General features: G+C 38.6%; 1 protein-coding gene and 1 pseudogene across 6 annotated transcripts in view; one reads left to right on the top strand and one right to left on the bottom strand.

The window, feature by feature from the left end:
* BBX (BBX high mobility group box domain containing) overlaps positions 1-15,171 on the top strand; it is a 285,252-nt gene that overhangs the window by 153,567 nt on the left and 116,514 nt on the right. The window lies entirely within an intron of this gene.
* LOC121036189 (60S ribosomal protein L23a-like) lies at positions 2,824-3,351 on the bottom strand (annotated as a pseudogene).

A 15,171-nucleotide genomic window follows, 5' to 3' on the forward strand; every position in this document is an offset into this window, starting at 1 on the left:
GTGTGGAATGGGCATTTTAAAGGAGAGAGTCTGGTAGCAATGAAAAGTTCCAGTGGGAAAGTCAAGCCCAAATCCCAGGGGTCAAGGAGGGCTGGAAGGAACAAGTCTGTACCAGAACATAGTTCAGGATTTCAGGTGCGTTTGGCTGAGCCCATAAGTATGGCTGTGGCCAGAAGGCAGTCAGACATTGACAAGTGAGTCCCAATTTTTGATGATGGAGGACAGAAGAGGCCAAACCTTGCTCACTGGCCACATGGGCAGTTTGGATTGTAGAAAGGTCTGGAAAAGTTGTTTACAGTGCACAGTTGAAGGGTGGCATAAATGAGCACATCTGACTTCCCTGTTTAACTAGATCTGTCTCTGAGTGGACTTATTTACCATCTCAAAGAGTATCTCTTCCCAAATTTTTCAGAAGCCTAGGCTTTCTAAAAAGAAGATGAGGAGTACAAGAGGCAGGAGACACACAAAAAGCAAGGGTGAAGTGGTTTCCAGTTAAAATGAGAATGTTGATTGGCTTGACTGGTGACAGAGCCAAATGATGACAGCTTTAGGACATGTTGCACCTGCCAGCAGGAGGGTGGGTTTTCTTTCAGAAACCACTAAAACGATGATTTGTGTAATATTTACAGGAGACATTTGTGATTCTATTGAATTCCTAGAACTTGCTATTCCAGTTTTTTAAAGGCCCCTTCAGGTGTCGGTGGGTCCTATAGAACATGCTGCACAGGTAAATAAGAGACGCACTCATGGCTCAGCTTCCTCGCTAAGTGATTATTCAGCCCTTATATCTAATTAAAAAAAGTACAAATTTACAGTTCCAGATAATCTTTCATTAATTGAACAAGTTGGATCTTTGTTGCTCTTCTGGAAGTTTTAGATTTATACCTCATGTTTTATAGGTGCCTGTCAGCTCTGCTTTTCTTGGCTGACCAGAAGGCCCTAAACTTGCAAAACTATTTCATACTTAGTTTTGGAGTGTGTATCTATACATGATTCCTCCCTTATTGTAGTACTTTTTTAAAGTAACTAAGTAGTGGAAGCATGATGGTATTACAAATAAATAAGGTTTTAGAAACCTATTTTTTTAAGTATTTTGAGAGAGAGAGTGTGTGCAGGCATGAGTGGGGAAGGGGCAGAGAGCATGGGGGAGAGAGAATCCCAAGCAGGCTCTGTGCTGTCAGTGTCAGCGCAGAGCCCAACACGGGGCTCGGTGTCACCAACCATGAGATCACGACCTGAGCCAAAATCAAGAGTTGGATGCTTGACCAGCTGAGCCACCCAGGTGCCCCTAGAAACCAGTTTTAATAAGGCAAACTGATTTAGATAGTTCATAGGTAATCAACGCAAACAAGACATCGAATATTAACAGGAATAGAAGTTTTATGACATTAGGATTATAAATGACCAGAGGTCACAAAGAAAGTATTCAGTTGGGGGCACCTGGGTGGCTCAGTCGGTTGAGCGTCTGACTCTTGATTTCAGCTCAGGTCATGATCCCAGGGTTGTGGGATCGAGCTCCACATTGGACTCTGCACTGAATATGAAACCTGCTTACGATTCTCTGTCTCTCCTTCTGTCCCTCTCTCATGCTCTCTCTCAAATAAAAAAAAGAGAAAAAATATTCAGGCTAGTCAAGAATACCTTATGAATACAGTGTAGGCAAGCCTTTCACATTCCTGGGAATGGGAGGCTTGCGTTGGGGTGATGGTGGTGTTGGTTAATGTAGTCATTGAGGGATAAACCCTGTGAAGCTGTTTTTTCTGGGAGTTTAAATTACCTTTAAAATGTGATTTTTAAAAATTGATTCATTCATTTATTCATTCATTCATTCATTCATTCATTTTGAGAGAGGGAGAGAGAGAGAGAGAGAGATGGTGGGGAGGGGCAGAGAGAGAGGAAGGCAGAGAATCCCAAGCAGGCTGTGCGCAGTCACACACACACATGATCTGTGACCTGAGCTGAAATCAAGAGTTGGATGCTTCACCAGCTGAGCCACCCAGGTGCCCCTATGTGATTTTTAAAATATATTGGGCTCATTTAGAGGACTGATTCTTAACTAGGGAGTCATACCACCTCCCAGGGAGTATATGGAATTTGTGAGACATCATTTATCTCAGATTGGGGGATGCTACCCCCTGGGGTTGAGGGTTGGGGTGACAGGAAGGGGTAGGAACTTGAGATGTATGTTGACTCAGCAGTGAGTGAAACAGTCTTGCCTAGTAAAGAATGGTCTCACCTGGAGTCTCAAAAACTTCCTCACTAAGAAATGCTGATTTAGAGTATAGGATATTCCTGCAAGTTAAACAGAACAAGATTAGTAACTGGAAGTCTGCTCTTTGGGCTCTGAGGATGCATGCCCCATGCATAAAGAATAAGAGAGGTGGTACTGCAGTCCTGTAGAAATTCTGGAGATCTCTGCACTCACTGTTTTGTTAAGGTAAATCGTCTTATGGGTAGTTTTACTCAGTTGCTTAAGTGAGGGTAAATTTTATTTCCTTAGTCACAGTGTAAAACTAGCAACAGGGGGGCTATAGATATAAATTTCCAGAGTCTAACACCTGCTGGCCATAAACGGCAGTCTAGATCATAGAAGAAGCTACACCTAAAGCATGTTCTCAGCAGCTACTGGTAACGTAATAAAAAGACAAAATAAAATGATAGACATTCATCATTCTTTGCAACAGTACAGTGTCATGAAATCCAAAAGATAATTAGTAGTTAGGGAGGAAAAATGAGGTTTTAGATAGATAATAGGTACACACACACACACACACACACACACATTTGATTTATTTTTATTTTGTTTTATTTTTTTTATGGTGAAAAAAAATATATGTTTAGATTTAGCCAGCTGGACTCAGTTTAGATTATCCCAATTTTGTTGGCAACATCCAAAGCATCCTAGTTGGGAGCCAGTTGAACATATGCTTTCTTTTCTCCATTGGGCCTGATGAGAGTGTTGACCTTGGCCATGTCAATATCTTAGAGCTTCTTTACAGCCTGTTTGATCTGGTGCTTGTTGGCTTTGACATCCACAATGAACACAAGTGTGTTGTTGTCTTGTATTTTCTTCATGGCTGACTTGGTAGTCAGGGGAAACTTGATGATGGCATATTGGTCAAGCTTGTTTCTCCTGGGGATGCTCTTTTGAGGATATTTGGACTGCCTTCGGAGACACAGTGTTTGGGGCCGTCGGAATGTGGGTGATGTGCAGATCTTTTTTTTTTTTTTTTTTTTAGTGATTGTGGACGCCTTTCAGCACTGCTTTCTTGGCCTTCAAAGCCTTTGCTTTGGCTTCGGCTTTGGGAGGGGCAGGGGCTTCCTTCTTTGCCTTTGGTGCCATCTTCGTGAAAGGGCTATGAGTTTTTCTTTTATTTTTTATTTATTTATTTATTTTTTTAGTTTTTTCTTGAGAGACAGACAGAGACATAGCACAAGTAAGAGAGGGCAAGAGGGAGAGGGAGACACAGAATCCAAAAGCAGGCTCCAGGCCCCGAGCTGTTGGCAGAGCCTGACGCAGGGCTCCAAGTCACACACTGCGAGACCATGACCTGAGCCGAAGTCGGACGCTCAACCGAATGGGCCACCCAGGCGCCCTGAGGGTTTTTTTTTTTTTTTTTAAGGCAGATGTTGAATAAATTCATGAAGATGTTAGGAACATGGGTGGATTGGAATAGAGTTGAAGGAAGGAAATGATTTCAGGTGTTAGCAGTCTTTCTTAAGGAAGGAACACTTACTGGTTTTCTTTCAGTGTTTTGCATTCTTGATAGATTACAGATCATTCCCTGTGATTTCTCAGATATTTGTCTCCAAGGTTAGTTATTTCTAGAACAGTTCATTCATGTATTTATCACTTATTGAATGCATTCTTAGTAGTAAACATGCGAATCAAGTGTGAAAGACAAACCTGCAAACATAAAAATTTCAATCCAAGGTGAAAATGTCATAGTAGCTATATGAATAAAATACTTCGGGGGCCAAGGAATGCACTCTAGCAAATCAACTTTTAGCCTTTGATCACAATATGGAAATCACGTAAGTTACCTGCAAATGAGACAGAGCAATGTTTCTACTGTCTCACTAGACCCAGAACATTGACTAATGAGTCAGGATAACTGGTATAAACAGAGAATGGAATTTGTAGATTCATTTTTAATTTGGATATGATATGTGGAGAGTCTGCTTTGTTTCTGTGTATGTAGTCAAGTATATGCTTCACTTCTTAATACTCAAACTATAAAACCTTCTACAGTAATTGAATTACAGACCAAAAAGGCCCATTTGCTATAGTTGCAGTTATTATGTAGTGAAGCAGTTAATTTTGAGCAAGTGTGAAAAAATGTCACATGGTCACAGACAGGATGAGAAAGAGAAAATGGCTTTCCACTGCAGTGTATTGATTGGGTACCTCAGAAGCCTGCCACTTTGTTCTCTATTAAATTACACTTAACATATTTGATTTTAAAATAACTCATACTGGCTTTCTTTTTTGTTTATAAAATTAACATGTCAAAAACACTGAAAAACACCATGTCAAAATAAAAATCCCCCTCAATGCATATACAGCTTCATATCCACTGTGAACATTTTGCTCCTTATTCCAATATTTTTTCTAGGCATGGATACAGTTTCACAGTTTTGTTTTCTTCTAAATTAGAATTGTGGAGTATAAATCTTACTCTGGGTGTATTTAAGGAAAATGTTTTTTCACTCATTGATTTTATGATCTTAATTCCCAATGTCCTTTCTTGTTAGTGTTTCCTTCCTATTAAAAAAATTTTTTTTAATGTTTATTTTTGAGAGAGAGAGAGCGAGAATGAGTCAGGAGGGCAGAGACAGAGACAAAATTCAAAGCAGCCTCTGTGCTGTCAGTGCAAAGCCCGACATGGGGTTTGAACCCCCATGAACAGTGAGATCATGACCTGAGCTGAAGTCAGACGGTCAACCCGTCAAGCCTCCCAGGCACCCAGTTTCCTTCATATTGTAGTGTTTCATATGTATTTCACAAAAATGGCGCGATTCAGGGTTTGGTATCCTGTGGAGTTGTACATTTTATGAATGTATACTTCTTTATGTGTTTCCTATATGTCTGTAAAATCACTGCCATTTGATAAGGTTTCCTCTTTCAGGGAAAAGAAAATAGCTCTTTTGTTAGAGTGGAAAATCTTCAGAGTATTTATAAGGATTTATTTATGCCAACATTTGCCTGATGCTGACAGCGTGACACTTTGGGTTATCATTCTTTCCTTCTGCTTCCTAGGACATCACTGCAGATGCTGTGAGTGTCCACGTGTTCACATGCCCAGGTGGTTCATGCTCCTTTTTGAAGCTAAGCTAGCAGTCGACCAGCCAAGAATATACTAAGTGCTGGCTCTATGGATCAGCTTCAGAAGTTAGATTTGGCTTTTGGGGACATGTTCTGTATTTTCCGAGAGCATGAAATACTGTACTGTCCAAGTGCAGATCCAGTTTTCTAATACCTATCAGTCTGTCAGCTCTGAACTTAAAGAGAGTCTGGGTATGTGCATGTGTGTGCACACATATACATGTGTTAACTTTAAAAGCATAGTTCTTTTCCATGGAGGATTTTCTTTTCCTTATTGCCCAGGAAAATTCTAATACCGTAAAGGGGGCTTTTCACCTAGGATTACAAATCTTCCTTAGGATTCAGTTAGACACTACTGTTAGTCTTTACCTATTGAGCTTTAAGGACTGTTCGTTATTGAAGACCAGAGCTTCCCCCATAATTTTGTCATGTCCGTGTTTCTTGTTTTCTTTTTGTATTAAAAGACCCACAAGTAGGGTCGCCTGGGTGGCGCAGTCGGTTAAGCGTCCGACTTCAGCCAGGTCACGATCTCGCAGTCCGTGAGTTCGAGCCCCGCGTCAGGCTCTGGGCTGATGGCTCAGAGCCTGGAGCCTGTTTCCGATTCTGTGTCTCCCTCTCTCTCTGCCCCTCCCCGTTCATGCTCTGTCTCTCTCTGTCCCAAAAATAAATAAACGTTGAAAAAAAAAAAATTAAAAAAAAAAAAAAAGACCCACAAGCAATAGCTGTGGAAATTAAGGAAAATATTTTTTGAATAAACGATATAATGCTGTGCTGTTCATCTTCCCTATTTGTTTAAAATGGAACATAGTAGACACTAGGGATATTTTTAATGTCTTAAAAATAGGCTTGTTTCATTATCAGAGCTACGTATTATTATTAGATTTTTGTTGTAATAGGAAATGGTGAAAGGTCAAGAGTAGATCTCTATTTTAAAATATGAAACTTCAACTCTGTTTAGGTTTAAGGTCCTCAAAAATATCTCTTACAGTTGCAGTATACTTTCAGTGAGATAATAGAACAGTTCCTGTTTCAGGAGCTGCTGAATGACTCTCCAGGACTGTGTGACATCACACAGTCGGAATTGAGAGGCTCTGCCAGGGGGTCAGATGGGTGCTGTGGCTGAGAAGTTCTTACCTCGTCATAGCCGGCAGCAGCGGTGGCAGAGCCTAAGCAGTTACTTCTAGGCTGACAAATAAAGCTAATAATTCATGATTGAATTTTAAGGAACATTTTTTCCCCATAGTTGGGAGTGGGGTGCCTAACTGAACTATTAATGTCTGCTGTGAACAGTGAGAAAAATGCTTTTCTGAGATCAAAGACAGATACTGTATTTGGAATTTGTTCAAGAAGAATAACTTTGCAAGTACAAATATACTTTTAACTGCAGAATTTTGTTATCTGTCTTCAAAGGAGAACTGCTTGTTGATAGTTAGGCCACTTCCTGCCTTTCATCTTTTTTTCTGTCTGTGGACAAAGGAAAAAAAAAAGCAGCTCTGTAGTAATGACAATCCTTTTTTATGAGTTGTTTTAAAACAGAGGCAACTGAATTAGCTATTTTACAGTTGGCTCTTGTAGAAATGCAGTCCTAATTCTGTGGTAGGGTCACTACAAATGGCTTTCAGATAACTTCCTGTCAGATCAGTAGAAGAGGTCAGCAGTATAATCTATAGAGAAACTGGAGAGTGGAAAATAAGAATTTATAAGCTTTCGGAGCCAGGACCTTCGGTAGACTGACAGGAGGCTGCCAGGATGGAGAAGCAAGTTTCAAGAAATAAGAAACCCTTCTAACGGGAGACAATATCTGACAGAAAATAGACACTGATTTGTCAGCTTGACAGGTTCTTGTTCTTGGAATCAGCATGAAGCTACCTTGAACCACGTAACTAGAGGGTATTTAATCTGGTATTTGCTGAAAGGGATGTCAAGGGCCGCAGTTTGCGGCAACATTAGGCTAGGTGCAGCATCACACCTGAACAGCCTAAGCAAGATGATTTTTCTGAATAAAATGGAAGGAAGGGAGGAAAGGGGGGAAAACCCATCCAGGGTTGAAACTCATCTGCGTTTACTGAAAATTACATGTAAAAGACACACCATTCCCTCTCTTCCTCAGCCTTCGTTTTTCTTCATCAACTCCTGCCAATGCTGCATCTGTAAGAGGATAATACAGGCTACCATGCCTGAGTAATGGACCCTGATTTCCACCCTTCTGATTGACCACTGTCTGCTCCAAGTAATGCCTTGCAGGAATTCTCGGTGTCCTTGAGCACTCTGACTAATGTTGTGTTTGGGCAAAAGTTCCAATAACCAGAGAATCCTTCATTCAACTTTTCTGATTTTTATCTTTACTGATTTTCAGTTGAAACTCTCAATGCGTGATTTTGCTCTCCTACATTTTGTGGCCATAAGGCCTCTTGTTGGTATGCATTTTTTTCCCCCTTGAGATATTTTATTCTTTAAAATAGTAAGGAACCTGGAGAATTGTAAATTGCCCTCAAAATAGATCATTTTTTGCCTTCTCCATTCTTCAGTGACTTCTCTCATTAGGATAATAGAATAAAATTGCCTTTTAGAAGCTTTTCCTATATTGATCTAGTTCATTTCAGAGGCTGAAAGTGGAGGAGAAGAAAGAAACCAAGAGGTCATTCTGTATCTTATTGTAAATAAATGTGGCGATTTTGAATTTTAAAAAGAGCAGTTTATCCATTTGTCTTAATAATACAACTTCAAAGCAATCAGATGTTTGTAATTTAGTACAAAAAAAAAAGTAATGAAACAACACCAATAATTATTTGCTCAAAAGGGACCCAAACTTTATACCAACTCAGAGAGTAAGAACATTTTAGTTTTAAACTTAAGCTCTTGTGGACTTAGTTTTATAGATCTTTAAATTGATGGGGTTGCACTCTGATTTCTAAGTCCCTTTCATCTCTGACATTGTGCAGTTTCATTAGTGAACACAAATTTATATTTCATAGAACTCCGATATCTAGAAATAGCCATAAGAACGCTTCTGGTTTGCTTCTCTTTGTTTTAGAAATAATAGAGTCCAATTTTAATATACGAATAACTGATGATGCTTTTCCCCCCTTTTTTAATGCATTCTGAAGAATTTCATCTTTTTGGTGTTTGGTACTAGGCCAGTGACTTCTGACTGCAGGATGTTTAGGGAGCATTCCAAACAGGTACTAGAGTTACAGAATCCCCAAAGCTAGCTAGTGGTAGTTGCTCAGATCCTGTTATGTTTATGAAAGAAGTAGTTAAAGTCACTGCATACTCCTCTCCACCCCCAATACACTTTGCTTTATCCCACCCAGTTCAGGGGATTTGAAATAATAGAGGAGAAGTTAGAATTTAGGGTTCCATGTAGCTGTTTGGTTAAATGAATTATGAAATTTTGGAAACTTAGTATAACATGTACCCCAGTATATTATTTGGGGAATACTAAACAAAGCAAAGCTCGGTTGTAAAATACTTAACCAATCAGCCAAAGAGTGGAGAAAAAAAATCACCCAACAAAATATGTACCTGGTTTCTGTTTGTTAATATTTACTTGTTACATAGAAGTCATTAAATGAACTCAAGGATATGTAATACTATGACCCTTATAAACTACCAGTGCAATGATTTAATTGTAGTTCAGGCTCATAATGCTAATTAAAATGAAGTTAAACCCTGCTGAGTCACTTTAGCAGTCCATGGTGCATGGCACTTGAAAAAGAAAATCACAAGTTAAAGCTGACAAAGGTAATCATAATGTGTACATAAGGAACCAGTGTACTAGTTCCTTAGGTGTGTTACCGCAGGCAGTCTCCCCACCAAGCCTCAGTCGCCTTACCTGTAAAATGTGCATTATTATGGTTCCTACTCCGCAGAGTTGTTTTGAGGATTAAGTGAATTAATGATTATAGTTAGAATAGGACCTTAAGTCAAGAAATCAAAACATAAAAGGCATATTTAGCCTCACTATTCTCTGTGCTTTGTTCTACGTGAAAATTCTGTTTTCAGTTTTAAACTACAAGTCTTACAATCAAAATGCACTTCACTAAATTGAAATTAAATTTCTGAAAAAGAAGTGTTTATTATTGTTTCTTTAAATGGTGTTTTTAACTTTGTAAATCCAAAATATGAAGTATAACGTATTATTATGATGACTTCTAATACTATAAATATGTAATTTTTAGGTAGAAAAGTTTTTTTGAACTGTTCTGGAAGATAGGTGTTGAAAGCATAGTAACAGTAGTTGGCTGGACTTGGTGCAGTGAATAATTGAGCACTTTGATTTGTCAAGGACAGACCCCTTTGTCTGCTCTTCAGGTGTGGGGCGCTTGGAAGTCCCCATTTATCTTTCCATCATGAAGGAGCTCCGCAGTGGTCCAGCTAGTTCCCCTCTTGGCACATGAATGGTTTGGATTGATGTAAAGTGGCCAGGATTTAAAGGCCCACGTTTGGCCACATTTATTACCTGTCTGAGCTGAAGATTGTAGTGTTCAGATTTTTCAGTGTCCTAGGCAGAGTTTTGCTCCAGGTGTGGCTCCTGTGATTCCTAATAAATGCAAAAGTAGGGCAAGGTGGTTTGATCCTGTCAACCTGTTATCAGCCTGTTAGTGATGTGAACCTTTTACTCTCCGAAAATTTAACTCCTTCGTTATAAAAAACACACTGAATTATTTATAAAGTAATTACTGGGAGGCTTCATGGCCTTGATTTGAAGCTATTAGAAATTGACTTTTTCTTTTAAGGAAAAAATACTTAACCCGTACACTTTCTAAAAAGATATTGGTAGAGTTTTATTGAAACATTAGAAAATTTAATATTTTCTTATTGTGGGATTCTAAGAAAGCACTTAAAAAGTGTTTAAAATATTGGGGCTCCTGGGTGGCTCAGTCTGTTAAGCGTCTGACTTCCACTCAGGTCATGATCTCACCGTCCATGAGTTCGGGCCCTGTGTCGGACTCTGTGTAGACAGCTCAGAGCCTGGAGCCTGTTTCAGATTCTGTGTCTCCCTCTCTCTCTGCCCCTACCCCACTCACTCTCTGTCTCTCTCTGTCTCTGAAAAATGAATAAACCTTAAAAAAAAAAGTTTTTAAAATATTAATAGTTAAAAAACAACATAGCGAAGATACACAAAATTCGAATTGTATTCAATTTCTAAAGTATAGAATTTATACTATATATCATATAGGTATATATATGTTAATGAATGGTGGAAGGGGATTGGCATAAACTGAGAAAAACAACGTAGGGGGAAATGCATAAAACAGCCGTTGAAACTTTTTTAAGCCCACAGATACTAGCGAGAAATTGTCATCAGTGTAAAGGCTGTGTGAGGGCTGTGAAAGCTGATTTATTGTGTCTTCCTGGTAGGAGGTGAGAAGGGGGAACGGAGGCCCATGTACAGGAGGGGAGGTGGTGGGCTCTGTGCTACAGGCTGGCCACAGCTGAAGATATCAAGGTAAAATCAGCAGAGTGGTGTAATGGGCCTTCAGGGTCATCTAGAACAACTTTCCAATGCTGAAGGCCTTCCACAGTTTTCCTACTCCGTCAATTGCTAATTTTGTCCTTAAATAGACCTGGTATTAGAAGGTTCTTTTTTTGCAAGGTGAAAGCCAGGGCTCGGTGCTGGGTACCTTCAGTCCCAATCAGTTACTGTCATTGGTATTCTAGTTCCCTGCTTCTCTCCATGTAGAACGAGTATGAGAAACATGAGAAGCACGGTTTTACACCACACCTCTCTCAGATCATCTTTGACCAGTTCCTTATGAATACCAACACCATTCCAGTTCTGTTCTCCTGTAAGCATCATTTTCCCATAAAGTCCCACCAATTCTTCTTAAGTCAAACCTGAGATTTCAGGAATGGCTGGCCACCTGACTTCCTCCCAGCTGTGTCATCCTGTGGTACATTGCAGACCCTACCCTGGCCTTAAATCATGGCAAGGATCTGACTAATTTTTTTTCAGGAGCTTTTCAAATGGCTATTTTTGTGATGCCCAGAGTAAGAGAAGCCAGGTCAGAGTTGACCAAAGGTGCAGTGACAGGAAGCTCCCCAAACCTGGAGTTCACCCCTGGCTGTGTCCTTGTTGATGGGAATGAGTTCAGCCATTAGTTTAAAGTTAACAGTGGGACAAATTGGGGTCATCAAAGTGAGTTAAGAGAATTGCCTCAATTCTTAAATGGCTTTTGTAATTGCCAAGAATCTGAGTGTTAAGAATGTCTTATTATTATTATTATATACTGTCTATTCCCTGATGGTTTGGACTGCATTTGTTGCACTCTATTACATGCTGTCTAACTCCCAAATTGTTTCATTATTATATAGACTCTACCTTGCCAATAAGTCCTTTATTGGCCCAACTCATCTTTCATAATCAGTGTCATCTCTCTTAATACTAGTCCATTAATAGGTCCTTAAAAGATTGACTTAGGATCAGGAAGTCTCCTTCTGGCAGCTATATAAGAGCTGTAGGAATCTGCCCACCTCTCAAGTACTGATTTGGTAGTTCTCAAATCCCAACTGATTTGGTAGTTCTTGCTGGGAGAGCTCAGCAAGCAGAATTTTTTCAATGAGCCTTGCCTTCCAGTTTGAGAAATGCTATAATGGGATATAGATAATGTGTCTGACATTTGCTGTTCAATTGTGATTTTTAATATGCACCAGACAGTGACAGGTTTTATTTACCTTTTCCCTAAAATCAGGGTGATAAAGCATATTTTATTTATTCCAGTTGGTTCTTTTTCAAATTCTTGCCCAAACTTTTTTCTCAAAGTATATTATTACATATATTATTACATATTTTTAAAATATATATTATTACATATTTTTAAAAAACCAGTAAATACTTGGGCATATGCATAAGGACTTTTTTTTGTTCTAAATATGTTCTGAATTACTGCTTGTGCTTAAAAATCTGTGTGGCAAACATGGGAAGTTGTGTGCTGCTCTGGGATTATATGGCAGATTTGTAGTACCCTTCTGTTACATGTGTTGCATATGGAAATGACAAGCTTTCATGATACCCGTGAAACTGTAACCTGACTATTGTATTCAGTGCAAAATGCTGAAGTTAGTTGGAAGTCATGTTGTTTGTTTCACCCTGTCTTTCAGAATAATTTGATGGAGTTGCATGTGCTGTCCATCAATAAAGCATATTTGTTTTGAAAGACACAGCACTCAGGGCTGTCAGTCATAACGACGTCTGAGAGCCCGTTAGGAGCTGTAACAACAATATTTACAAAATGCAAAGTGAAGAAAAGTACATTGAGTCACAGATACACATGCTTTCTTGTGCCCTGATTCTCCCCTCCCACAGTGTATTTAGTGTGGCTAAATCCATATGAAAGACGATTTGGAAATATGAATGGAAATTTGGGAATTCTCTAGCTAAAGTAAATACCAAGAGACTAATTAAATGCTAAAAAGGTTTGTAAGTCAATTACCTTTCCTTCTATATAAATATATTGATTAAAAAATAAAATCAGTGATACACTTAGATGGAAGAAAATACCTTATTTTGGGATTAAAGTTCAGAGTTCTTAGGCTTGTCCTTGGTTTACCCCTTAATGGCATTGGGAAGATTATGTAAGTATCTCTGAGGCTCCTCTCACTCAGCTGTAAAATGGGCATAATTATACTCACTTCTTAAGACTGTAGAATGTTAAATAAATGAATGTGTATAGTAAAAGCTTTGCAAATCACAAAGTGATACATAATGAGAGGTAGCAATTAAAGTAGATTAGGAGGTTTTAATAACTACCAATTTTTCTTACTAGAAAATGTTTAGAACTTATTAATGCAATGTACTCAAATTCCATATTGTAAAGCACTTTATTGTAAAAATCAAAACGGAATTTCTTAGATATGTCAGTAAAACAACTGCCATCTGGAAAAAAAAAAAAAAAGGTGGGAGGAAAGCAGTGTGGGCTCATGGGTAGCAGTGTAGCCCCTGGCCAGCTCATAGAGCATGCAACTCTGATCTTGGGGTCATGAGTTCGGCCCCATGTTGGAGGTAGAGTTTACTTAAAAAAAAATTTTTTTTTTTAATTTTTTTTTTTTCAACGTTTATTTATTTTTGGGACAGAGAGAGACAGAGCATGAACGGGGGAGGGGCAGAGAGAGAGGGACACACAGAATCGGAAACAGGCTCCAGGCTCTGAGCCATCAGCCCAGAGCCCGACGCGGGGCTCGAACTCACGGACCGCGAGATGGTGACCTGGCTGAAGTCGGACGCTTAACCGACTGCGCCACCCTGGCGCCCCAATTTTTTTTTAATTAAGAAAAAGAACTTAATGAGAAATGGTCTTAGTAGAATTAAGAATCTTGCTCAGGGGGGAAAAGATACTAAATTTGAAAAGTTCTTTGTTTAAACTCCGTACTTTACTTCTCTCTGAAATCAGCAAACACAATCCTTAATGATGTAGAAAAGATTTTTAAGTGACTTGTCAGGTTTATATAGTTTATAATTCTTTATAGAGGAGCTTTTGTTTATACTATAAAGCATTACCTTTGTATTTAAATAGGATGCCAGAAGATAAAAATTCGGCCAGCAGAGGGAGATTTATGTAAATTGGGCTGTAGGAAAAATACTCCAAGATGCCTCAGTAAACATGTATCTTGTGGGTAATAATGCCCACTCTCACACTGTGAATAAGAGGAAAACAGAAGGAAGGAGGATACTAAAACGACTCATACTAAAATTTCTGTTTGTATTCTTTCTTGGGTGAATGATAGAAAAATAGAAAAGGAAAAAAGGCAAATGATATACAAATAGAAACTTCTTTTTTGTGTGTGCTAAATCTGTGGTGTGAAGAACTTTTTGAAACAAATGTCATAAAGTTAATACATTTTTTAAAATAAAAACAAGCTTTCAGTACTTGGCACTGAGGTCAGAGCACATTCAGCCCAAACACGTTAAAAGAATACCACCTGAAATGAATGTAAAGGGAATGGCTAATGTTCTGAACAGGACACTGTTCTGACTGTGATTTAGCAAGCAAGTCTTTTGTATCATGCACATTATGTCAGAAAATTGGAATATATGTAAGAAAAAAAATTCACCAGTAGTGAAATAAGTATAAAACACAGTTTTCTTCTTAACTCCAAACAGAAAATAAAAATGTATCAAAGTTCCCTATGCATTGTAATTAATTTCCTTAACAAATGTGCAGTTTGATACAGTATCATTAAATTCACAAATTTTAAGCAATATTTATTAAATACATATTATATTAAAGGCAGTATTCTGAGTATTTGGGAATTTATTATTTTTTAATTTTTTTTTAAGTTTATTTATTTATTTTGAGACAGAGAGCGTGTGTACTAGCGAGTGAGCAGGGGAGGGGCAGAGAGAGAATCCCAAGCAGGCTGTGTGCTGTCAGCACAGAATCCCACATGGGGCTCAATCTCCTGAATCGCAAGATCATGACCTGAGCCGAAATCAAGAGTCTTCGCTTAACCAACTGAGCCAGCCAGGCTCCCCTAAGTATTTGGGAATTTAAGGATCAGCGACATCCTACATCCTTGTAATGTGTAGTCTAGTAAATAATGAGTTCCCTCAATTCTAGCATGCCAAAGTGTAACGCAGGTAGGCATTGCAGAAGCTAGGATAAGCTATTTCAATAAATACTATCTATGACTACTAGCGTAAGATATATCAATGTTTTTTTTACTTTGGGAAAAATTAAGATTTTTGTTTCATAGCCATTAAAACAAGAGGTTTTGCTTTATTAAGTAAAATAAGTTTAACTGTAACTTAAGTTGTTTGCTGTCTTTTTAGAATAAAGAGCAGTAGCTTAGGAAAAAGAAATTCCAAATAGAGATATTACAGATTGTTGATTTTTTTGCTGAAC

Source organism: Herpailurus yagouaroundi, unplaced genomic scaffold (assembly GCF_014898765.1).
Source record: "Herpailurus yagouaroundi ecotype Mexico unplaced genomic scaffold, PumYag 162, whole genome shotgun sequence".
Lineage (NCBI taxonomy): Eukaryota > Metazoa > Chordata > Mammalia > Carnivora > Felidae > Herpailurus > Herpailurus yagouaroundi.